The following is a 27,260-nucleotide window of genomic DNA, read 5'->3' as shown; positions in this document are numbered from 1 at the left end:
GGACTCTTGACTAGGACCTCTTGAAGGTGGTATAGCAAAGGAAAAATGAATGGACATGGGGACAGGGATTGATATCTGAGCCAGGCTTCTCATAGCCCCCAAATCCCATTCCCTTTGCCCTCTTACACATTGGATATGTGCATTAAGCTCCAGATCAAGCAGAAAGTCAGAGAGAAGGGCTTGTTTCCAAAAACCAAGTCTTCTACAACACAACATCCCTTTTTTCCCTGACCACAAGAGAGAAAGAACAAGCAATGCTGTAACCTTTTGGGGAGTATGGAGTAGGATGGGGATGAGGGACACAGTGCACAAGACCACAGCATTGTTCTCTCAGGGGTCAGCTGAGCTTTGGTGGACACACAGCAACCACAATGCACCAATTGCTGCAGATCAGAGGGGCTGTCACTGGCCAACAATAGCTCAGCTTTCTTTGCACAAATAGGTGCAGTGGACAAGAGACAGTGACTGTGCCGCTGCCTCCTACAACCTCCTGGCCTGGGTAACCTTGTGCCTAGACCAACCCCTGAGCTTGGAACTTGCTGGGGCAGGGCAAAGAACCTAATGATGCCATCACAGCTACCAAAAGATCTGCTGCAGGTAGGTCGTTGTCCCTTACGGAGTGACATGGCCCTCACAAAACCATCCTTCTTTTTCCTCCTCTCTGCTCTTCTGTCTGAGTACCTGGTCTCTTCTCTGCTTCTTGGTGCAGCATAGCTCATGATCTACTCCCCAGAGGAGTCCCAGAGGAGCACTCTTCCACTGAGCCCAGCATAGAAATCAGGAGTGAGATCTTCAACATCACAACAGGATGCGTGATCTATGTGTTCAAAACAGGAGAAAAATATCCCTTTTATCCTGCCAGAAGCTAAACTTACTTCTGAGCTCTTCAAGCTAGAGACACCATGCCATGGCAAGGTCTTGTTCTTAATATTTAAATATGAGCAACATGCCCTTGGCAAGTAAGTGCCTGTCTGGTAGAACAAAGAGATTTTTTTGCCAATCATCAAGCAGAGGTGAAATTTTACTTGCATGCATCCCCAAGATAGCACAAAAAATGCTCCTGATCTTTGGGCCATATTTAAGTGTTAAAGCCAGCTCTCTGCAAGTGGAATTCTATTCCAGGTTCACGGCATTTGCACACTTACAAACTGAAATGTGCCGCAGAAGAGCACAGAGGAGAAGATGTTCAAGGAAATACACACTCACAAGGCATCCACACTGTGCAGCTGCACTGTGCATTATTAGACTGGCTTCTCATTTTATTAAATCAGATCACTGCAGAAAAGAAAGAACTCAGATGCAATGGTCTAATGAAACATCAAATATGAAAGCTGCTTGTTTAAGGAAAAAAAAAGCATGAAAGCTGCTGATAAAAATCCCACAAAATTGACTGGTATATGAAAACATTCAAGTAAGTAGATATAAAGGTGAAGAAAATGGTGAGAAACAGCTGCTAAAGATGCTCATAGACAAAAAAAAAAAAAAAAAAAAAAAAAAAAAAAAAAAAAAAAAGATAAAGAAGCAACTCAGTAGTGCTTGTCTCCTCCCTGAGGAGCTCAAGAAAGCCCCAGAGCTCCTCACAGCCTTACACTCCAGGTAACCAGGACCCTAAGCCAAGCCAGATCCCAGGGCTGTCCTAGTTCTCATGCAAGCCCAGCCATGCCACTTGCTGCTCATTAGATCCCCTGCTTGGCTTGTTTGGGAAACAGGTCCTTGATTTCCTTTTGCTGGATCTTGGTGCAAGGCAACTGTGGCACGAGCAGGTGACACAGGTCAGACTCTTCTGCTCACAGCCATCCAGTGTCCCACAGCTCCTGCCAGGAAAGCAAATCAGATCTACCCAGGAAAGTGAGGCACCACACTTCCCCAGTTTTCATGCTACCAGCTGGTCTAATTTCTCTTGACATTTCTTCCGTAACAGCAACTGCAATGTGTCAGGATTAATTAAGCCAAGCAGTGGGCAAGTCTCAAAGGAAAACACACATCTGCCATGACCTACCCCCACCTAAAAGCCAAGGAGTCTTTCCTGCCATGGGGATGGAAGGGAAAAGGGAGAAGGAAGCAGGGATGGTGAGGTATCATCCCGTGGAAGAAGCACAGTGAGCATCTTGAAATGCTGGTTCAGATGAACACCAGCACAGCTACAGCACTCCAGTTCAGAGCAAGCACCTTGGGCCTGGTTATTTAGTCATTTAGACAGACCCCAGAAGATTTTGCAAGGTGTGCATCAGAGGTCTGGCACACAACTAAGGCTACTTCTCCCTAAATCTGAACATGGGGCAGAGTTTGTTGGAAGATTGTCAGTGAGAACGTCAGAGATGAGTGTGTGCCTGTGGTCTGGAGACAGGGCTGACCTTCCATTCACAGCCCAAATGGTGGCCTAGCAGTGAGGAGCACAGCTACGCTTCCCAGTTTCAGGCTGGGAAGGAAGATGGATCCCCAGTATAACTAAAACCCAACACATCTGGTAACAACACCACAAGACATTAAGTGCACAGCAGCTGCTTTTTGTGAAGTCAACTCTCCCTTCCTGGCTGTGGCCAGGAGAGGCGTTTGCACCAGAGCCTGTGCAGCAGCAAAGGATGCTCCTCCCTCTGGATAGGTACAATAGCAAAGCAATGGCACAGTATGCAGCCATCTCCCAGAGGCCCCTTTTCCAGCTGGAAGGCAAGACATGGATCAGCCCCTCAGCTTAGTGGGTCTCAGTGGCAGTCATCTTGCCCACTAACAAGAGAATATGACACTTGGAAATGCTGGGATGTTCTCACTTCCCCTTCTTTTTAATTGCCTCTTTCAGTTCCAGCCCTGCTGCCACACCTTTCATGCTTCCAGTAGTCAGATGAGGAGCCATAGCTAGTCTCCTCTGTGCTTTCAGCATTAATTCACACAAGCTGAGCTCTGTCATTTTCATCAAGTGGTAGGTGGCTCAGTAATAAGAGACATTCCCACAATTATCATAATGTTTTCAGGCAGGAAAGGTATATTTTAGTTATAAAAAGAAGCTGTCTCGGTAACTGGCACTACATGTAAGATAGAGATGTCATAACATCCTTTACAGACATAATTACCTAAATACTAGTGTTGGTTGATTATCAAAAATCCTGATCCATGAATCAGCCTTCCGCTCGACTCAGTCTGCGTGATGTTGTATGTCAGTGTCTGGATAACTGCGGAAATACTGCACTGAATGTCTTCTAATTTTAGCAAAGATTTACATTTGTCCAAAAGACTTTAACGACAGTATATTTATTATCATGCTCTTAAAATTAATCTCCTCATCAGAGACCACCAAGAGAGATTGCTGCATAACCAAGGAGGCTAACTACTTATACAAAAATGAAGAATACGTTGCAAGGCCTGAAACTTACTAGTTGAAATTGTTTATTAATAACTATCAAGAACCTACTGAGAGAAAAACAGGATTGAGACACAATTCATGCACAGAAAAAATAGTGTTATATAAGCACTGCACCATTGAGCCCACTTTACTAGGTAATAATACCAGAACAACAATCTCTAAGCTGTGTTGTACAGATGTTACAATGCAGGGTGTTAAAGGGTTTGACCTTATTTGATATACTCTGCATTCTTCAAGTGCTAAGACAAAGTCTCAGATGAGATACTCAGCCATACTTCTGCTCCTTTTCTATCAAAATAAGGAAAACTATTTGGCACCAATCAAGCCAGGTTGGGCACAGAAAATGATTATTTTTTTCTATACATGCTGTTCTTGCAAACATCCAAAGCCATGATTCTCTCTCTGAAACACTCTTGATGTATATTGGCCTATACATTATGAATATATATTATTATAAGGGTGTATACAACCCTTTCCAGTAAATCTCTTGTGCTCAGACATCTCTACATATATCTGGACTGCAAAATTCAAGCCTGGCTCCAAATCTAAGTCCTTCCCTGCCCCACCACTGATGAAGAGCTCCATGTCTGTCAGGTTTATAATGAAGAGGCACTATATCTCCAGAGACATGGCACACAATTCTCAAGGTCACTGTTTGTCCTTAGGCATACTCCATCTGCATCCACACCCCACAGCTTATTGCACTTTAAGCCTGTCCACATGGTAAGTGGTTTTCTAATACCAGCCATAATTTTGCACCCAGTTGGCATGTGGAAGGCTATATTAAGCCCAGACGATTAATGCTGTCTTTGCTAAGAAGCAAGAAAATAGTCTCTGTGCTATTATACTTTGTCAGCTTTCCCAAACACTTCAGGCAACTAATTCTGAGGACTTTTTGACTGAATTGACATAAAATACATCCTTCCCCTTCAGCTGCTTTTTAGCTGCTTTAGGTTAATTTTATACTGCAATCTCAGAGGTCATTGGCAAGAGCATGTTCTGCTACCCACCAGGCACTTGAGGAAATTTATGAAGACAGTCAGGTACCATTTCTTCTGGTCATCCTTGGTGGGTTTACATGCCAGCATATTGTGTATGAACATCAAATTCCTCTTTGTCATTAGAAGCTCCCTGGATCTGTCCATGGGGAGCTGTTTTGGAGCAGATATAGTGGTCATTGCCTTCAACAGACACAGGAAGAAAATGTGGTCATCAGTACTTATGAAACTGGAGAGAGGCCACCTGCAAAGAAATAAGAAAACTCTAGGAAATCCATCAGAGCAAAGTCAGGAGAAGAAGTCATTTATAAGATAGACAGAGTGGGCAAAAGTTTTCCCTTTTGCAAGGGGGAAGACATTTATATATACATTTATACATTCTTGACTTCTGGGATTGAATGTTTTATGAAAATACTCTTCAGAAGACATTCCAACTCAAGACTCAGTTTTCAAACACTTTCTACACCCTTATGGTGTGAAAAAAGGTGGAAGGACTGGTCTTAAACACTAAACTGATATTATTCCCAGGGAATAGGAGATTATTCTGTGGCAACCACCTTTTCCAGCTGCTTGCTTTTGTTATTGACTGACATGGTGCACACCAAGGTGAGGTTTGTAGCTCAGGAGTGAGAAGAACGGTGCGTACTCACAGATAGTGTGAGATGTGGCTGTCTGGACTGTGGGTACCTGCGCGTGACCTTGGGGCCAAACGTCTGCTTTCTGTCAACAGAAATGGAGTCAATGCAGGCTGCAGACTCTGGAGAGCCACTCAACCCATCAGCTGCGTCTACTGTGTCTAACAAGAGCAGCACAACTCTCCAATGCACCACCTGCATTGACTGGATCTCTGCTGATCTCTGCAGTGTCACAGCTTTCCACTTTAGCGATGCAGTTGGAGGTAAATCTTGCTGTCAGTAAGAATTTTTGGAAATTCACTCACAGCCAGATTCTAAGTCACTGAATATTCAGTTGGCCTTGCCTTAATGTTGTGGTCTGCTTTTCTTGTAGCTTGCTCTAGCCTTAGGTATCTGCCTTCAAAATGTCAATTGCAAACACAACATGCCCTGATATCAAATATGCAGGTTATTCTTTTGCAGACTCAGATTGCCTTATAATGTCATAATCAGTGAGACTTTAATTTCTCTGACTCATATCATCCAGGTAATGGGGATTCAGCAATTTTGAACAAAAACCAGTCTGAGGGCAATCAATCAGGTCATTGATTTCTATGCACAAAATTAGATGTTGCTCAATTGCAACATTTTGACTTCCACTAAGTAGGAGATGCAGTGGTACAGAAGTGAGAACTGAATGTTTAAGCTCCTCACTGTAGATAAATTGTCTCAGCAGCATTTTTCTTGTCCACAGAGTTGCCATCTCTTAACCAATAAGCACTTTCTGTACAGATACTGCACTTTGCTGGCTGCCTTCCCACAAGATTTGTGAATAGGTAGTTCCAACGGTGCAAGCTCCTCACCTGGAACAGAGAGGGTGTTGATGAAAGCTGCTTTCAAATCAGTTCAATCCCTCTGGGATCAAATAACATTTGGAGACAGAAGACCTCCTGTTACGTCAGACAGAATGAAGTTACCTCTTTTACTGTGGTTTACGATGTCAGTGCAGCCATGGGCAGAACACAACCAACAAAACCACTGCTGTTGTGCACCACCATTTCACCAGGAATGCTAGAATCTGTGTTAGTTCCTTGGCACATGACCCTCAAAAAGGCCAGTGAATAGTAGAGGTTTAAATCTCATCTCTCTGCATCTGCTCTGAAGTTGTTGTTTTTTGTTATGGAGAGACCTAGCAGCACACTTTCTACAGCATCCAAATGACTAAATTTTCCAGTACTGGACAATGAAATCTCTGATAAGGCTGAGTTGCCCATGCAGAAAACAAGTAAAGAACAGTAAATATATCATTCTCTTGCTATCTAAGATATTTTAACATCAGAAGGGATCATGACTTTCTCATTCCTGACACATTTTGAACTGGCAAAGAAGTCCAGGGACCCATCTCTCCTCTTGTTGGATGGATTGCAGGGCCAACTTCTCAGGTCAAGAGCTTAATGGTGGGAGCTCCTGGGGGATCAGGTATTTCATGCCTGCAGACTATTGCCTTCACCAGTCTCATAAATAACATAATAGGAACTCCAGTAAGATAGACTGTATCTTTTTCTTCAGGCACAAAATCACACACAGTTCCATGATTTATACAAATGCAGAGCAGCCATTTGCCTTGTAAGACAGATGAACATTATGGAGATCTTTTCTCACATGTTGTTGGAAAGCTGAAAGGCAATCCACTACACAATCAATAGTAAGGTTTTGCCAAATAAGGAGGAAATAGTCTCTCCTCTATATCCTGACTGGAGAGGGCAATATACTGACAAGGTGGATTATGACAATGAAACACTGGAATAGTTGCTCAGTTGGGGGGGTGTGGAGCCTCTACGCCACAGATGCTTCGGGAAGTGGTTTTACATCTGTCAGGAAGGACACTAGTGAAGCTGTTGCTGTCTTTTGAAGGAGAATTGATTAGCCTAACTTCTCAAAATCTGTAAAGGCCTACAGTTCAGTAAAAGCTACAGTATCTGGTCAGGAGCAAGGCCCCACAGGCAGGCATCATTAAGCCAGGCCAGACAAGATGGTTGACACATTAATATGAGGCCCCCAGCTCACACTGCACTGACTTTTGCACTGCAAAACATCTGCTGAAGACAACAAGAATTCAAATATGAAGAAAAGCAGGACTTGTTCTTGGTATTCAAATAGCAAGAAGCTCCTATGGTTCGGGCAGAAAAAAGCACTCTGTCTCATACAAAGGCATTGCAAAATCCTTCACTTGAGTTACTTGATGCAAAATATCTCCGCTCATTCGTGCTGGAGCAGCTAAATTAAGTGTGTTGCTTTCTATAAATCCTTCCTGTTGTCAGTGGGTTGCCTTTTACTTATGGCCATTGTCCCTTTTGTTGCTACCAAGGAAAGAAACATAGCAGAGAGCTTTTGTTTAATGAGCCATCACATTTAAACATCATTTGTCTCAGTTGTTTTCCTTTTCTCATCTACCTTTGCTCATTAAACTCCACCCTGCTTGGCTGTTAACAGCATAATCATGGGGAGCAATAGCATCACGAGATTCCTTGTACCAGCGTGATGCCGCTACCCCTGCTGCTTTCCCCCTGTTCACCAGCTCTGATGGGGCTGTGCTTGCCTAGCATTACAGCCAGGGTAGCAGCAGCTTCGGAGCCAGTTTACTCCAAAGGCTGAACAGCTGGAACTGTACTTCCCCATATGGAGCAAGGTTTTAGATGGATTTTCTTGGTGCTGCCTGTGACGTTCACCTTGTCCTTCTGCCCGTCTGTTGCAGCCAGTTTCCAGCCCCTTGCCTCTGCAGAGGGCAGAGGCCAAGGGAAAGGGCCATCAGTCTGCTCTGTACAGATGGCACGTCAGCTGTGGCAACATTCACTGGGGACAGGACAAAAAAAGTGAGGTAGAAGAGTGGCATTTGTGCCCCTCTGCAGAGGTGCTGCAGGAGAGTCTACAGCATAAAGGTTCTCTTGTGCTTCTTTCCCTATCCAGGAACTTCAGCAATCCTAACCCAGGCAACCTAAGCCAAGCAAGCAGGGGATGCAGTAACAGGGCAAGGCTTTGGGATAAGGGAGCTACTTGCTCCAGTCATTGTATGACTGCAGAGATCATAGCCAGAGCTAGAGTGAGCAAAGACAAACGTCATTTCCACAGTTCTTCATGTGTGTGCCAAAATATGAGTCAAAAAATTCCCCTTACATCTCTGAACCTCTTGCTTATTCAGTTTTGGGGAGGAAGGGTACACCCATTGACTCTTACCATAGTTCATTTTAGCATGAAGAACTATAATGAAACTCAGACTCAGAGTCTGTTATTTACCTCTGGCTTACGCTGCCATCTCTTCTCAGCTGCCCAGCACAGGAACATTCGGATCCTGATGGATGCCACTTGGTATCTGCGAGGGTAGTACTAGGACCAGGAAGCTGCAGCAGTATCCTGTGGTACCTGTTGCTGGTCATGTTACCTGCAGGAAGGAACACGGGATGAGTTTAGCCTGCAGCTCACAACAGCCAAGTCCAGGAACCGGTGGTGGGAGATGCCAGCTGTGGAGCTGTCACTCTTCTGGCTCATGGGCAAACAGCTGAGTCTGGAATAGCCATAAGTGGGACAGTGACCCCACAGTGCTAACACAGGTCTTGCTAACCCTGTCAGGAAGGCAGGTCCTCAAAGAAAGTGTCCTTCCATCTGCACCACCATTAGCTGGCTCTATCACGTTTCTTGCCTATACCAGACAGATTGAGGGTTTGTATGGGATCTTATCAGAGGATAAATCAAAGACCTGAAGTTCATTAAAACAGGGAAGAGTGGATACAAGGAAGACATTTCCAAGAGCATATTGTAAGATCAAATCCCTGCAGAGATGGTCAAATTTGAATATTCTTCCCAGACCATTAGGAATACTCAGTAGACCCTGTAACTTCCCACCAATGGGAAGGTTAACATCAACCTCAAATAAAGTCCACATGCCAGTCCTCCAGTCACTCAACCTTCCTGTGAGCTGAAGACAGCCAGGACAGGATGCCATTTGGATGGGCAGATTCCCATTCTATATGAAGCCACTGGGTGCAAACAACTCTGCCTTGACCCCTGGGTAACCCTGAGCCCCTTTTCTCGGGCTGAATGGGCCATTACAACTACCAGGATGACAAGAAAAAGTATTCCTATGGCAGAATGAGGAACCAAGGGGCAGAACTTTTCTACAGGGTGGCAATTGTGCTTCTTTGTCAGCACCAAAATCACACCACATGTACATGCACACACAGCTCTGGGCCCATCTTTCTCAACTAGACAAGTTGTGGCTACTTTCTGCAGACAGCTCAGCCTCAGCAAGTCAGAGCTGAACATCTACTTTTCCAAGGCTTAACCCAGTGAGCACTGTGAATGGGCTCAACCTCCTTCATAGTGCAAGACCACTCTAGACTTACAGAGAAGAAGAAGAGTTGCAACTCCTCCATACTCACCCAATGTTGCTGATCTTCATCTCTCCTTTATGCACTCACCCAGATTGGAAAAAACTCTACCAGCCTTCTTAATTATTCTGTGTACCTTTCCTTCTCAGGAAAAAATGGCACTTTCATAACATCATGTCCAACTGGCACGGCACAGCTAATTTCTCTTTTATGAAGGGCTTGATCCAGAGCCAGTGCAGTCTCTCTTGCTCCTCTTTGATTCTTGTTGTCCAGACCCAACTCATTCTTGTCAAGCTAAGCTCTTTATTCAGCAATACCCTCTATTTATTCAGTGCAGGGAAATTTTACCAGTATAAACTAGGTTATGAGATTGAAAACTAAATAGTTTTACTGGTGAATATTTGGATAGAAACTCCTTTGCCCCTTTGTTTTAGTGATGTTTTGGAAGAGGCTTAAATTAAACCAAAAAGTCATTTATTCTAAAAGAATGCCTGCGGGGGACATAAACCAATAGTGCCTTAATTATGCCTGTATGCTCATTTTGATTGCTTTAATGTTTCTAATTACAGTGTTAACACTTCTCCCATTTGACAAGCAGGGAAGACAATTTGGCTCAACCAAGGAAGCTGGAGCATGGGTTATGGGAGATGTACATCACCTTCCAGAATGGCTTACTCCTGCCAGCTTGGAAAGAAAGGATGCTCTCATTGGCATTCTGTTATTTCAGCTTGTTCTTCCGCTGGGGCACTGATGGGGCAGCATTTTCAATGACAATGCGGTGGCAATGAAAATGCTGCTATTGCCACTTTTGGCAAGAAAACTTTGTGGACATTTGCAGAATCATAGAAAACACAGTAGAAAGAAACTGCAAAGAATGATCTCTGCTTTCCTTGTGGGAGAAGACAAGATTCAGTGCGTTCATCCAAACTTCTCTACAGGCAGAAGGCCTCGAGCCATTTATTCCTGTGCTTAATTACTGTACCATTAGTAAAGGCTTCTTAATGTCTAACGAGATCTTCCTTCTGTTTAAGCCAATTACATATTGTCCTATCCCCCTGGAGACACAGCACTGATTATTACTTCAAAGCATGTTAAGGCCAATACAAATTTAACAGCAAAGGCTGGATTGTGAGTAAGGTATCTCAAGACTGATACTTACATACATTTGGATGAAAGCCATTGCCTGGACAATTTTTAAGGGGTCTCCATAGATAAGTGCTAAAAAACTTCACTACAGAAAATTTTAATTCAATTTGTTTAGATGGAAGAAAAGGATGGGAGCTTTTAACTATTGCCTGCAAAAACATGCTCTTCTTATGTCCAGAAGAATGCTAATTCAGATCCCTTAATAAAATAATCTGAACTATAATGTAATTGGTAAGCAATAGATGATATTTATATCTTAGTAAACTTAATCAATGTATTGAATGCAGGAAGGGCTTCTAGTCTCTCAGCTCTAAGATTGCAGTGCCCAAGATTTAGACACAGCCCCATGATCAGACAAGGTTTTTGCCACCGTGCTATTTACTGCTGAGCCAAGACAGCCCATCTAAAACAGCAACAAGGGCAAGAGAAAGAAAAAAACCCAGAGAATTCAATAAAGTAATGCTTCAGATAACTGTGTCACTCTCATTGTAATCAGTTCCACCCCATTTTTAGTCTCAGATTTAGTGGTCAAGTCCTCTGAAGTCAACATTTCTTTCCTGGTTCATTATCCAATGCCCTCTTTGACCACATCCAAAGAAAGTTGCCAGGATCCATCCTGCCCCTTCCACCCATCATCCTAGAAGATCACCTGTCTGCAGCATCTGGCTCCCCTTGCTCCCAGAAGAGCACATCTGGTCTGATTTCTGTAGGCACTGAGACTGCTCCAGGTTTTCCAGGAACAGTAGGTATTCAGAGCCACGTGAAGCATGCAATTCTCCAATCCCTGCAGATTAGAACATTCATGAAAGTTAGAAGAAATTACCAAAGATGTGAAATGAGAGCATGGGAAAGCATGTTAAGGCCTGCATAGATATATGGAGATAAAGTGATCTTTGCTTTGCTTTTGTTCAATTGACACCATAGTGAACCGTGGCCATTTTCCTTCTGTATCAGAGCCCCCACACGGAAGTTAAATGCACTTCATCTTCTGCACATTACCTCACACCTCACACTAATTTTTTTAACTCCCCATGTAAACAAGCCCTCAGAGGACTGGTTTTTTCCTCTCTCATGTGATGGTTCACTTTGTCACAAAGTGAAATGCATTGGAGAATACCATTTGCAGTGAATTTTCCCTCAGTTGTGCCTGGAGTGACATCTTTGTTGTGAATTGTTGCAAAACTTCTCCCTCTGCCTAACCTTATCTGGTTTTTTTCTCTTTCACACATCTATATTATAACAGCTTATAACTAGTAAAGAACCATCCCTCTACCAGGCAGAGAGGCAACTGCTGGCCTGGTCTACAGGTGAGGAACAGAGATGATCTAGGGAGATTAATTGCTGGGCTAAGGATCACACAGGCTGTCTACATCTGAGCGTAGAAAATATCTAAACCCAGACCTCTTCTGCCCCTGGAAACATATTTTCTTCTCCTCTAAGTGATTTTTTTCCTTATTAGAAACAGTCAATGAGCTTCTTCAAACCTCAGGATCATGCCAGTTTTGTGGGAAAGAAAAAAACCAAAAATTACTGCCATCAGCATGACTCCCATCAGGGGACAAATCTTTCCCTCTCCCCCTTGTATTCCATCCTCCCTTTTTACTTAAGAGCAGTAGGAGACCTTCACATTAAGATACTGAACCCATCACAGTTGGAATAGACAAAGTGAAAAGGGAGGTGATGGAGGCTGAGACAATGTATTTTTAGTCATTTCGATGAATTATGGAGATGTGAAGCTGATAATTTATTGAAGAAGGGAAACGGGGGACTCTATGTAAATGTTTTCAGATGAATAATTAATGTGCCTTTCTAGCATCAGGGGGTCTTTAATTAAAGCCTCTGTTAAACAAGGGAAGGCAGACAGGCCTGGCTCCTTGCAGCAGCTAATTGTACCTTTCCCATGTACAGCTACGATCCAGAGACAAAGTATCATTTGCACAAATAAAGAAGGACAGATCCTACCTAGGGTGAGTGGTGGGAGGCTGTATGGGCCAGTTAAGTGACCCCAGGGCTGAGGTGGTCTGCATCACGTTTTAAATTAGCTTGGCATACAAGCCTAGTAAGGGGCTGTGTGGAAGGGAGGGTGAAGAGGGTACTGTGGCCACCAGGCTTTGAGGAATGCAGAAAGCCCCTCACAACCATCTGTGGATTACAGCCTCTTCAAGAGGGACCTACTGACAGGGTTATCCAGGGCCTTGCTGTCACTGCGTGATACAGTTGCCTTCCAAAATCCTGTTCTGTATCATGCCTGCCTCCCTGTGCCAATGCCAGGAATGGGTTCACAGCAGAGAGGAACACAGCAATGAGCCAGTGTTTGCAGGATGGAGCAAAAAGGCAAACCAGAGTCTTCCCAGTACCCAGCTGCTGTCCTTATGCCCAATATCCTCCACAGGCACCACTCCCTCCGCTGAACTTCACGTCTGGACCCCTCATTCCTTCTGGGGTTTCACAGCTGATGGAGACAGGATTGGATGAAGGTTCTTTGTGGACTTCAGCCAGAACACAGCATCCCCTCTCTCATGCCATGTGATAGTGAGACCAAACTTCAGCTCTCTGCCTTACAAGGACTGGGCCTCCCAGAAGGTCTGTGATTATTTTCCAAGAGAATGTATAAAACCATAACAGTTTCAGGAACTAGAATGAGACAATTAAGGAATGACAAAACCAGTCCCAGTTAATATTTTTGAGGACCTTCTAATACAATTCCAAATTTTACTTATTTAACTGCCATAGGAAAAGCAGGGAAACTTCCAAACAGGGAAATACGTCTTTTTTTCCTTGAGAATGTTATCTAAACTAGACACAGATTAATTCGTTTTGACACCTTGGCAAAGAAATTATCCCACTTTTTTCATTCATCTTTATCTCCAGTAACATTCCTGGTAACGTTACAAATGAGGGGAAAATAGTCAGCTGAAACTTTATTTTTAACAGAAAGGGTTAAATCTAAGGTTGGCAAAACAGGTTCCCAAAGCAAATATTTCCAAATACAGAAGCTAATAACACATCTCTTTCCTGCACTGCTGAAGGCTGGCCTGAAGGAGACCTTGAGGGGTTACCTAGTCTGTGCTGGTCATCTATGAAGGAGGTTTGCTTATCCTGTTGCCCCCACTTTCTGAAGCCATACTTGAGGCACTCCCTTTTAGGAAACTTCGAGCAGAAAGGCAATTCGGAAAACACCCCTTCAAGAAAGGTCTCATTGATTTCTGCAAACATCTTGGTTTTCAGGAAAGCCCCAGATCTTAGCTATTGAGAGGATGTGTCTTCTGCTTGCCCACACCAATGCTCTTGGTGTAGGCAAACCAAAGCCTGACATGCCTGCGAGCACAGCGAAGGTTTACTGCTGTGCTTTGCGGAGGCCAGTGCTGCCAGAAGGTCCCGGAAGCTGCCGCACTCCGAGGCCCTGCGAGCAGCTACGAGGCTCTGCTGCTCTCTGCTGGGAAATGCGGGCAGAGCCCGAGCTGCACAAGTGCTGGGGGAAGAGATGCATTTGCCGGCACATAAACCCTCAGAGCCACCTGAACAAGTACAGACACCTGGGTACAGGTGTCTCCTCTTCAACATCGCTGCCAGAAGTACACTCACACCAAAGTTTGCTGGTACAGGAGCAGTCTGGATGCAAATCCGCAGCCCTAGACACCTCTCTTCCCCTTGCAGCCCAGCCCTCTACCTCATGCAGGAGCTGGCTTTCTCTACTCTCTTGCACTAACACCTGCTCTCCTCCCAGCCTGTTTTTTTTTGTTTTTTTTTTTCTCAAAACCCTCTGGATCGAGAGCAGAACAATTAACCTACCACTGAGGTAACGTGGTAGGGCAACCTTATGACCCCCAGAGAGTGCGATCAGGACACAGATGAGCAGAGATGTCTCTCCAAGGACCACAAGCCTCTGCCTCACAGCCTGGGGGGTTTTTTTGATCATTGTCCCGTGACCTGAAGCTGCTCTTTGTTCACCAGAGGTCAGGAAGGCTTTAACTATGTCTGGCCACACCTGTGCAGAAGCACAGGTCAGAGAGTTTTGGGGCTGCAGTGTACAGAGAACAACGAGGCCCTGGCTGTGGATATCAACTGGGCTGCCACAGCTCATGGATCATGTGGCAGGTGAGCTCCCTGCTTTGGCCACCAACCTCAGCCAGGGGAAAACCCCAGCTTTGGACAGCAAATCCCACACAAAGGAGAGGAAAAAATCTCCAGCATGGTGCTGACAGAGCCCTCTGCCCCTTTAAGCAATGACATTTAAATTTGCTGATATGTTTCATCCCATGCATCTCATTACGATTTTCAAGTAGCAGATGAGGCGACCGGAATTTGAGATAGGCACTTTCAGGGTTTGGCTATTATACACGTATATTTACGGCTCAATAAAATAAGAAGAAATATTCAAAGTAAACAGACTGTGGAAAGTGATTTCTTCCAACTCTCCACTGCAGACTTGCAAGAAACCAATCAAAGAGGCTCAAGAGTGGTTTGAGAGTAATTTATTAACCCAAAAGGGGCCGCATTGTTAACCAACATTATTTATAGTGAGCAGCTCAACCATCTCTGCTGAACAACTGTGCGATACTGCAGGGACAAATGCAGTGAGTTACTACAGAGATAGGACAAAACCAGCAGCATGTCTTTGTTACAGCTGTTAGAAAAAGCGTCCCCAGGAGACAGACACTGAATCTCTAATGGCTATCTTATTTCTCTGACAATTTATTTAAGTTTTAACTTAACAGCAGGAATGATAGCCACAGTTACACAGTGACTCCCAATAAAGGAGTGTATTGCTAATCTGCAGCTGGTGTTTTCTTATTTATTTCAAAGTCTTTAAGTTCCAGACTTAGCATATGGTGCCATATAAATAATGATATAATAATATGCTTTTGCTTTCCATGTGCCTGTGTAGAAAAAAGCCGTGTGATTTATCTTACATGAGCGTCGTATTTAAGGCATTATTTTGCTCAGAATTTTTAATGCATTTAAAATGCATCTTCTGGTTTTTTTTAATCTGTTCTTTTGAAAGAATAAACAGAGCAGTAATGTTTATTTAATAGAGTCATTCATCTTACTTCCCTGTGCAAAATCCTAGCTTTCCAGACCCAGCAGCCAGATCCCTGCAGTAGGCAGTGGGGTTGGAAATGGAGAGATCTGCTGTTTACCAATGAGGCACAGATGAAAGGAACACATGGGGCTCGAGATTTACCCCCAGCATGACACTATTTGAAGCCAGCAGGCAGCTGAGAACTGCTTAGTTCCGTCCCGTAGAGGATAGAGAGGAGAAACCCATGGGAGAACTCCTGCAGGGAGTCATGCTGTGGAGAACACAGCTCAGGGATGGCTCAGCACACAACCACCCCAACACACAACTGATATCAAGATGCCTCCTTCAGATAAAACTGCATCAGCACTTACAAAAAGCCGGCAGTCCCATGCTGTCTGGAACCATCACTGTCACACGGAGAAATGGGAGATGCAAGAAGGGATTGGAGAGGGAATGACCTGGCATCCCATGAGTGCAAACAGCAGTGCTCCAGTGCAAGAGGATCTGAGTGGTCAGCGTGGCTGAGGATATGGACAGCAGTCATGAACCTGGCACTGGAGCAGTGAGGCAGCTGTTTCTCTTAAAAGGCCAATGGCATAACCTGAAAAACACACACAAAGTGAACTGCTCTGAATGGAAGTGACATCTGTAAGTTTAGAATAGCTTTTGAAGTCCTGTATCTCCCCTCCTCTCATCCCCATAAGCCCCCATGGCATTTTCAGCCAGTTGTTTCAAACCCAGCTCTTGTCAGACTGGAGCATGAACCAGAATATGTCAGAAGCTGGTTACTGTGGTAACCCAGCAGAGCTTTTATCTTTCTCCTTTCATCTCCTCTTTGGGGAAAACTGGCATTCTGTTTATTTGCTTTTTCTGACGAAGTTCATCACTCAGAACACAAACTGTCTGGATCTGTGTAAAACTGAGGACAGGACAAAGTACCTCTCACATCAATGTACATGGAAATATTTCTCTCAGCACTCTACTACCCTACCTCTTGCTTCCCTGCCTTCCTGCACAAGCTATTTGACATGTCCTTTTCCAGGACTGAGACCAGAACTAGAACCAGAACCAGGATGAGGGCCAGGGCCAGGCACCACCACCAGTGACATCCTGGCCTGTATCAGGAATTGTGTGAGCAGCAGGACCAGGGCAGTGATTGTCCCCCTGTACTCAGCCCTGGGGAGGCCACTCCTCAAATCCTGTCTCTTCTGAATCGAGCTCACTTCAGGGGCCTGTCACTACAGGACATTGAGGTACTGGACAGAGTCTAGAGAAGGCAATGGAGCTGGTGAAGGGTTTGGAGCACAAGTCCTACAAGGAGCAGCTGAGGGAGCAGGGGGATGCTCAGCCTGGAGGAAAGGAGACTCAGGGGACATTATCCCTCTCTCCAACCACCTGTAAACACATTGTAGCCAGGTGGGGGTTGGTCTCTTCTGCCAGGCAACCAGCGATAGGACAAGAGGACACAGTCAAGCTGCGCCAGGGGAGGCTCAGGTTGGACAAATATCTTCAGAGAAAACATGATTAGATATCGGAATGGGCTGTCCAGCGAGGTGGTGGAGCCATCGTCCCTGGAAATGATTAAGCAAAGACTGAACATAGCACTTACTGCCATGGTCCAGCAGGCACTGTAGCCCTCGATCATCGGCTGGACTCGTGGATCTTTTCCCACCGATGAACTCCGGGATTCCCGCCCCCGCCCTGGAACCCCGCCCTGGAGCTCCACCCTGGAACCCCGCCCTGGAACCCTGTCCTGGAACTCCGCCCTGGAGCTCCGCCCTGGAACCCCGCCCTGGAGCTCCGCCCTCACCCAAGATGGCCGCGCTGCCCTCAGCCGCCCGCGTGACGCCGGCCGCGCCGCGCGCCGAGGCACGTGACGGCGGTTACCCTGGCAACCGCCGCGGCTTCCCGCGCCCACCCACTCACCTAGCTCTCCCCCGGCTACGGCGAGCGGCGAGCGGCAGAAAGAGCCGGCGCAGGCGGGGGGCGAAGCGCCCCCTGCCCTTCCCTGCAGAGCCGGGGGCAGGTGAGGGAGAGCCCCGGCCGGGAACCGCTCCCCCCGCTTCCCGGGCTGCACCGCCCGGCCCGGCCCGGCCTCCCACCGCCTCCCTTCTGCTCGGAGCGAACCCCGTTGTCAACAGGAACAGCACCCTCCCTCCCGGTTCCAGGAGGGTGAGCGCAGCTCCTGCTCCCCCTCGGTTCTTCCCCAGCACCGCGCTTCGGGCAACATTGCAGCGCCGGGACTCGGGAAGGGAGAAAGAAACAGGGCCAGACTGCCCGCACTCAGTCACAGGTCTAGGGATGGGAGTGTGGGGCATGGACACAGCACAGTCCAGCTGCTCATGGGCAATGCCTGCCCAAATTTCGGCTGCTGCTGTCAGGGAGCAAACCTGGAGGTGAATGAAAGCAAACCTTTCATTCCAAGCAGGGAATTAGGCAGGAGCTGAGGGCAGCCGCAGTGTATCAGAGGGGTCACCAACAGGCACAGGCAAGGAAAGGTCATGGGATCCATGGGTCGGTCTGGGATCCATCCAAGGGACTTCCAGAGACACAAAGCTACCTAGAATATACACTCAGAGTAACCGTAGGAAAACTAGTCAGTGAGGATCAGGCACAGATACAACTGCTGCACAGTTCAGCTCTGAAGGCTGCAGCCAGAGCTTAAGTAAAGCTCCGGTGATCATGCAGAAGGTGCAGGTGGAGCCAGTCACAGAAATAAACCCTGTTAGTACATGCTTTAGGTGTGCATATTACTCCATCCTCTGCAGCATATTTGCAGAGGACGGAGTAATATGCTAAGTCTAGTCTGTGGAGGTAGATGTTTTAAATACTCTTGTTCTTTATCTGCTAAATATTGTAGCAAGGGTTCAATCATCACTCAGAATCTGAAGTGGAGGAATCTGAGGACCACACACCCATAGCTGAATCCCCACCATCACTGGATGACTCACGTGGCGTGGAAACACCAGCATCTGCAGCCCAGCCGTCTGTAGTGGAATTGCCACTATCTGCAGACCAGCTGGCTGTCAAGAATCCACCCCATTCCGAGCACCACTTCCAGCTCATTGTATAGTCTGCATCCAGGGAAAGCTCACCTGAGATCAGATCACCTCTGGGTGAACTTCCAGGTTTCAAAGTCAAGATGCACACCTCTGAATCCACACAGGATGGCAGTAACACCGTTGAGGCTGTGTTGTCAGCAGCAGAGATTGCATTTGAATCATTGGAGAATCCAGAGGATTTTGGAGACCCCTATCAAGTTGCCATGAATTATGTGGAGGAACATAAAATTCTACAGCTATTTCAGGTGAAATACATATTTCTTATCTTCTTCCAGAGGCTTACATGAGGAGCTTGGCCTAAAGTTAGCTTGAATCAAATTATCCCTTCCCCAGATCCCTCCTTGTCCTGTGCTGTCTTAAGTATTGACTTAAGAAAAAGCAGTAGAAAAGGACCCTAGGTCTTCTTTGGTGTCCGAAGAGATTCTTGCTTTTTAAAATGGAGATGGCATTGGAACAGGAAGTGCAGGCACCCATCTATCCAAAGATCAATAATTCTTTCCTCCTGTTTGTCTCTGTCTCAGGATATCACAGAAAAACTGCTGATCCATAAGCCTGATGACCCCTTGCAGTTCATATTGCTGGAGGTAGGGTGCCTTGCTGGGGCTCTGTGGGAACAGGGTCAGCTTTGCAGAGCACACCAGAGTCATGGTCAGCCCAGGACTGTTTCCCTGACTGTGTGTCTGCTGTCTTGGGAAGGAGAAAAGCACAGGCAGCAGCAGAGGGCCTGGGATGCAAGGGACCATGTGTGCTCTGAGAGGAAGGAAAGGTATAGGAGGGTGGGGGAAGAATGGGGGTGAGTGTGCCCTGGAATTACCTGAGAGGTGAGGGAAGCTTAATGACAAAGGTCTCTGTGACCCTTCTCTAGCTGCCTCTGTCCCAAACTGGGAGGGAGCACTTTTTCTGCCCACACCCCTCTATTCAAGAGAGCTTTCTCTGCTGATCCAGAAGGGTATTAAAACACAGGTAATTCAAAGTCAGTGAAGTGAGACAATAGTTTGGGAGTGAGTTAGAAGTGTGGATTGCTTCTTGGGAGGAGGAGGTTAGAAGAAAGAAAGCAGACAGAGGAAAAGAGTGTCTTCCTTCATTGCCCTCCAGTCAGTCAGGAGAGGCACCATCTTTGAGGTTTGCTGCTGGGTTCATGGTGCACTAAGCACAAAACCTCCAGAGGAATGTCATGGTCAGTTCTGGCCATCAGTGTGAAAGCAAATAAGCTCCCAAATGACTCTTTTCCTTTTCCTTTTGCCCAGGTGCAGTCTATGATAAATGCCAGGCAAGCAGAACCGGAGAAACTATCGGAATAGAACGAAGATGTGTAGGTGTTTCTAGAAGAAGGCTTGTGCACTCCTTTTGGCCCCCATTTACCCTGCTGTTGTGGTATTGCCACACCATGCCTTCCCAGCACCGTGTAGTCATTAGCAATAACTTGGAAAAGATCTGCTTGTCTGTCTCTTGCCTGGTTTCTCTGTTTTGTATGCTTGTGCTTCCCCTTGGGTTTAAATCCTGCAACCAAGTTTTGGTTTGGAATCACAGATGGAGATCTAAGTGTGCATGGATCTGCATGCACATATGGCACATCTTGAAGAGGCAGGTCTGCTGAACTTCTAGGCATATAAATGCATAAATCTCATATTTAGGCCAATCCACACTCTGCCTCTCTCTGCAGAGGAACCTCACAGCTCAGACAATGCAAGGACAAAAGCAAGTAGGGTTTTGACAAAAGCAGCCCTGGACAACCCACAGCCTTCTTTTCTCATGCTGCATTGGTGGCTTACTGTGTCCAGTTATGCAGCAGCACCAATGCCTGTCTCATACTTTGATAGTTTGTGTCTGGGCTTTCCCACTGCCCCCAGAGCTCCTCTAATGCAAGAAGCTGTCTCTCTGCCTCTTCCACACACTGGATACAGCTGTCTCACCCTTAATCACCCCTGCTGGACACTGATCACTCTGCTTTTTGGGGTGGCCCTGCCCCTATCATTGTAAGTAGGGTGTTTAACCAGAACAGTAAAGCAACAGTTGCACACACCCTTTATGCTTTCAGGAGACATTATCACTCAGGAATGTGGGAGGTGAATAAAAGCAAACAATCCAAAACCAAGCACTGGTAGCCCAGAGAATTAAGAGTCAAGATACATTTCGCAAGCACATCATTTGAACTGTGTTTGATTTTTGAAACAATTACAATTCTAATTTTCATACTATCCAAGTGTCTGCTTCTACCCTGTAAAAAAAACCATTTTTTTTCTTTTTCTTGTCTCTTGCCTGACAATTATTGAAAATGTGCAACAGAGCATACTGTTATTTTGTCTTAATAGATTGTCTTATACGCAATAGATGCCAGAAAGGGTTTTTATGTCACTACAGGCTTTTCTCTTTTTTAGGCAAGTGCTCTAATTTCCTGATGAATGGTGGTGTATTCCCAAATGACTGTTTCTATGGCTATGTAGAGAGCACCATAAAAACTTCCATCTATCTATTTTTAAAAAATAATATATGATGATTGGGTTGTGTGATTCTACACAACCCAGCTTGGGTGCCAAAAGTCTGGGAATAACAGAGGGCAAGTATTTGGCATACAAATTCCATGTGTGAGATGAGTTTCCTTTCTATCTGAGTTTCTCAAAAAGGATCAGTTAACTCATGTGTTTCAAGATTGAAAACAGGTAAGCACCCCTGTCATTCATAAGGAAAGGAGTTTTTTAAGGTTATTGTGAGCCTGAAAATGGCTCAAGATTCAGATTAAATTTTCATTGGTTTTGTAGGAGTTTTAATGTATACTTAAGCATCTAGATGCCACTGCAGCAGTGAGATGCTTTTGAAATCCCTACTTATCTCCAGCAACTGGAAAAATCTGACACTAAGAATCTGAGATTGATCTGCTTACAAATTCTTGACCAAAAATGTATCAGGCTGAAAAACAATGCATACATGCCCTGTCCTAATGTATCTCTGTGGAACAGGAAATGTATGGAAGATGAAGATAGTGTTTGAAGCTTTCTTGTCTCTATGGTCATTTGTCAGCACATTGTCCCAGGAAATGGAGAAGCTGACATGTCTTTGAATTTTATTGTAGAGCAGGATTAGGATGCCTTGGGGTACAGCCTCCACTGTGTATTTCCTGCCTCTCTCATTTGGGTATTGTAGCTTGTTGTTGTCTTTTGCTTACAAAAAGCTTTTGACCTGTAAATGTTCTCAGACTATAAGTATATGCCTTCAACTTCATGTCAGCATTAAGGGAGTTATGCAAGGGAAGATCCTTAATTCCTCTCCCAGGTGGGTTGAAATGAACTGGAAAGCAGTCTTCTTACAGGTGACAGAAGTTTTGCAAGAGAGGCCCTACCCAATGTGCCTCAGTAATCTCAGGGCCACAATTTTCCTTTGATGGCCTGGCCACCTCATCTCATGCTAACAAAGTTGCTGTGTGGCAGCAAGAATTCCTCCCCAGTACACATAAGAGAGAGCATCTGTCTTGTCTATTTCTCAGAAAAGAAAAACAGTGTTTTCTGTTCTTTTCTTTCTATTAAGGAGAGGTCCTTCTCCATTGAGGAGCAGTTTTCTAGAGATGAATGAGGCTGTACCCAGGATAAGGTCTGTGGGCCTGGAGATGGAATGTGTAGGGACTGGGCAAGGCAGTGGGCCAAGGAAAATCCTTCAGCATTCAGAGTTGGGGGGGCGGGGGGATATAACCTCTGAGCAAGGACTTAGATCAGAAATGTCACTTCCTTTACCTCAAATCTCTCAGATGATCAAACTTAATTTTATAAAAACGAAAAAGCATCCTCCAGAATGTTTGCAAATTACAGTGTTTAAGGTAGTGTCACACAGCTGTATTTTTTCATCTGCTTCACAATTATTCTGAGAAATACACTTAGCTCTAGAAAAAAAACAATTTCACATTAAGGCACTGTGGTTTATGTACAAGAAGGCTTTTCTGTGCTGAAGAAGAAAAGTTATATTTTGAATGGAAACTTTTACTGTAACCTTAATTCCAGAGTGACTGTCCCTTTTCCACAATTTCTTTCCAAAACCATTGGATCCTTATTTCTTCTTTGTAAGTGGACATTTATCAACATGACATTAAACTGTCATTAAATTTCTTGCCTTGAGTGCTCAGAAGGAATTAGCAGTTCCTCGTGTGTAACCGAAACTCTTCCATATAAGTCCTTACAGCACACTAGTCACAGCACATTTGAATGCCCTCCAGAGTGCTAAGCAACGTGACTAACATCTGCTGTTTGCTCTTTCTCCTCTCCACAAGGGAAATGGCTGTGCACTGAAGTGCATTCTTCTAGAAAGGGTGGTTTGGGCTGTTTACCACACCTGTGTATCTCCGTGTACTTCCAATGGATAAGTCATGAAGTGGAAGGTGTGGAAGTTGGAGGTAGTTTGTAGTTCCCATGGATGAATCCTCTGCAGTGTGAGCTGCGTACTGAGAAAACACATTATTTTCAAGGGAGAGATGTTTTTTGTTCATCCATGGACAGACACAGAGGTGCAACACCCATCTAATCTGCCAAATGGCATGGTCTTATGGTGTCCAGACTGTTGTGAACCTTGTGCTCCTCCAGAGGCAGGACACAGAGGAGCCAATCAGGAGGAAAGTGCAGTCCCTATAAAATAGGTCTCTTGGACCAAAACATCGGTTTCTTTTTTCTGCCATCTCTGTATGGAACTTGAAAACACTCAGCTGCCCCAAGCAATACTGGAGTTGCCTGTGTACTGCTTCTAACCAATGGGGGAAAAAAAGTTGTAACAGCTGATTAAAAATCCTTTGAAAAGTTCACACAGCCTCTGCTCTGGTTCTTAAGTGCAGGGCACAGGCAAGATCTCCCTTCAATGGGCAGCTGGTTACAGCATGAGACATTTCATTGTGACTCACTGGATATGAATCACTGCTATACAACACCAACTTTAAGCTAGTTGAATGCCATTGATTTCAAAGTTTCACAATCGTGTGGAACTCACAGTAGGCAGTAGCAACTGCTTTCATGTCTGAAATGGAAGAAAATAACCTCTGGGTAAAGTCCAACAAAGAGCTTAGCTAAAGAGAGCTCCTCCAGGCTGAACACTGGAGAATGTGCTTGGAAAGGGAATATACTGAGGCAAATTGATCAAACCCTGTCTGACATGCCTCCAGGTTGTATTCCAGAGAAAGCTTCTCTTGACCATTCTTTCATCCAGATAAATGCGGGGAAAAATGAATAAACATTTTCTTAAGGTCAGGAATTGTTATCCATGGCTGCATTCCTCTTTTGGGGACTGTTATGGACAACACTGATATAGCAGCATCACCAAAAGCTCACAGCCACAGCTTGACATACAATAATTAGAAGAAGAACTTTGAGTTATTGAAGAGATGTGGATTGGATGAATATTCATCCATCATCTCCTGGAGAAAAGCAGTAGGCTGGAATGTCACTGCAGAACAGATGAATTTAGGCAAAGCAGATGCAAGAGATTTCTGTATATATAATTCAACACTGGAAACTGACTGTGGACACCCCAGTAGTTGGTCTGTTTTAGAAATTCCTGGTATGAATGAATGGTGTGGCTCTTCTCCCTCAAGGAAATAATCTCAATTGCCCATGCAACTCCTCTCACAGATGGGAGTAGCTCACCCTCCTTTGTCACAGACCCTATTGTTTCAAGCACTAGGAAGGAAATCTCCATGGCTTATTCATCCAGGAGTCTGGGGTAAACTATCTTCCAGGGCAGAAGAGAGGCGAAACTGCTGGTGTCATATCATAAACTGCACTGGAATAATACCAGGAAAGAAACAAATAATGAGATGGACTCATTTTGTTTTTGACATTGTTATTTTGAGACCAAAATGAGCATCTTTTTCATTGTCATTAAAGAGACAAGAAGTGGAGGAACATATAGTGCACAGAGCCAGAGTTATGAAGGCGCACAGCTATCTAGTGCAGTTCTCAAAATTAAAAGGGAAGCATTGTAGCTAAGGGAGTGCATCTCTCAGTTTACACTTGCCATGAAAACTTCACTATAAACTTAAAAGTCTTTAAGGCAAATACCTTATTTAGAATCATGTGGTCCAACCTTAAAAATTATTATTAACTGGGAGGCAGGATCCATGTTAGGGTTAGGGAGTTGGTAAGGAAAAGAGATGACCTCTGTCCTTCCTCCTTCCTGTTCCTCAGCTTAACTTCTAGCATAAAACAGGAAACGGGTGAATAAAGGATGTGTAATGCTGCAGTTGTTTGTTAGTGGAAAAAACAGATGTCATACCAGCCTTTGAAGAAAAACAGTTCCCACCTTGAGGAGCTGTTGAACTTTGGATAGGTGAGTAGACATTGGAGGGAAGGCTGTATCGTATGCAGGAAAATGGTCAGAGACTCAAAGGTTTTTAACAGTGTCTCAAATTTACATAAACATCATGAACATGACTGTCCCTCTGAAGAGCAGATCGATGCCAGTTCAATCCTGTTATTGTTTATACAATATATGTATAAGTATACCCTGGATCTAGCATATTATCCTGTCTCCTTGCAAGGAGATTCAGCAAAGGACACCATTGCCAGTTTGCTGAAACCCCACAGTATTGAAAGCAAACCCTGCCCGTTGGAGAACCCAGCTTTTGGCCCTGTTGTCTGAATTCCTTGGTAGTGTAAGACAGCTATCTTGAGAGACTCCTTGACCATGGTGTGATGCCATGATGAAAATATATGTTTGCCTTGGCAGATTGGAGCATATATGGGAGAAGTTTAGCAACAGCTCCCTACGTTTTGCCCCGTTAGATGATTAAATCTTTGTAAATGAAGAGCAAAGCCCTTTAGAAAGGTAGAACTTTTCCTAGTTAGCTTCCATAGATTTCTTAGTAGTTGTTCTAAGCCTTCCTGGCTTGTCAGAAATTACGTTGGAAAAACAGTATGGGAATAGCAGGTTATAGAGCATCTGGAACTAAAAAAATAAAACCAGAATAAAATGTAACCTTGCCTGTGTGTGCCCATGAGAGGGCAGCACAGACCGGCTGAGCCTTTGCTAAAGGCTAGTCAGAGGGATGAGTTTACATCGCACGGAGTAGCTACAAGCAGAGGCGAAAAGATCTGTGTCGAAGGGCTAGATGGCCTAAAGCACAAGCTCATCCGTCATCCGCCTGAAACTGAAACCCAGGTACGGCTCTGTACAGGCTTGAGTGGGTCAGACCCCAGGTGCACAGCAGGGTTTGAATCTCACAGATTTCTCAGGGAAGTTTCCCGTTAGATACTGAAACCTTGAAAGAGTTTCAGTGGAAGAATTTTGGACAGTGCCTACAGTTCTGTTAAGGCAATGAGTTGGTGTGTGAGACATCAACCACACCCTTTCCGAGGCAGAGGCTGTCACCCCGGGAGCACTGTAAACTCGCCCCAGGCGGGAGCTATTTATTTCCATCACGGTGTTGCGCCAGCCAACACCCCTCTGCTGCTCCCGCTCCTCCCACTGCCAAGACTGCTGTGATGCAGCTCTAATTGACTGTCCTCCTTCTTTCTGCTGGGTGCTCCAGCCCTCTGGCAAGGTGGATGGTGGAAATGCTGAGATAAATGAGACATATGCTTGCAGCAAGTGTGTTGGAAACTGAGTACTGACAGGCAACCATATGTAGATGGCAGTGCTCCACTGCCAGCCCTTTGTGGCCTCTGCATCAGATGCAGCTAATGTAGAGGAGGCAAGCAGTGGGTTTGGGAGGAATGAGGTGTCCCCAAACACTCTTCAATAATAAACTGGAATCAATGTGAACAAGTGTCTTTGGCCCCTTGCAAACAAGGAGTAAATGTTCCCAAAAAAGATCGCTTCTTTGAAGCATGTCATGGCTCATGACTGACAGAGGGGATTTTGGAAGAGAGGTTTTTAACCATCAGCAAGAACAATGCAGTCACTAGATCCAGACAGAACAGCTTGTTCCCAGTCTGTTAGGGGAACTCAACTGAACCAACAGTAGTAAAGGACCATCATAGTGCCAAAGCTGTTTGGGAGTGGGATTGCATCCTAATGGCTGTATTGACACTGACATATGCTGCCTTTCAGAGGCCAGTTTTCATAACCAAGAGCAATACAGAGACACTGTCTAGCAGATCTTCCCTGGACAGCCTTTTAAAGAAGCTATCTAAAAGGCAAGCAGAAAATTTCTGCCTTCTCAAAAGTCTTTTCTCCTGCCAAAGATCTCTGCAAATCCCAGGCAATCATTTGCCAAGACATAATGAGATTTCTATCCTCCTATGAGCCTTCCCTGTGAGCTCCTCCTCTATGAAGACAGGCTGCCAGAGGTGAGGTTGTTCCTCTTGGAGAAGATAGGGCTTAGGGGAAACCTCTCTTGAAGCCTTCCAGTACAAGGGACTTATAAAAAGGAGGGAGAAGGACTTTTTATATCAGCAGGTAGTGATAGGAGAAGAGGCAATAGCTTGAAACTGAAAGAGGGCAGGTTTAGATTACATGTTAAGAAAAAATTCTTTACTCAGAGGGTGGTGAGGCACTGGAACAAGTTACCCAGAGAAATTGTGGATGCCTCATCCCTGGAAGTGTTCAAGGCCAGGCTGAATGGGGCAACTTAATCTAGTGAGTGGCATCCCTGCCCAGGGCAGGAGGTCAGAACTGGATGATCTTTAAGGTCCCTTCCAACCCAAACCATTCTATGATTCTGTGATTCTATGGCTGCCTGTGGCCAGGCTCCCCTTCGGAGGGG

This window comes from Melozone crissalis, unplaced genomic scaffold, assembly GCF_028551555.1.
Source record: "Melozone crissalis strain CALT ecotype California unplaced genomic scaffold, PUWL_Pcris_2 ptg000008l_1, whole genome shotgun sequence".
NCBI classification, from domain to species: Eukaryota; Metazoa; Chordata; class Aves; order Passeriformes; family Passerellidae; genus Melozone; species Melozone crissalis.
This window is presented reverse-complemented; position numbering follows the sequence as displayed.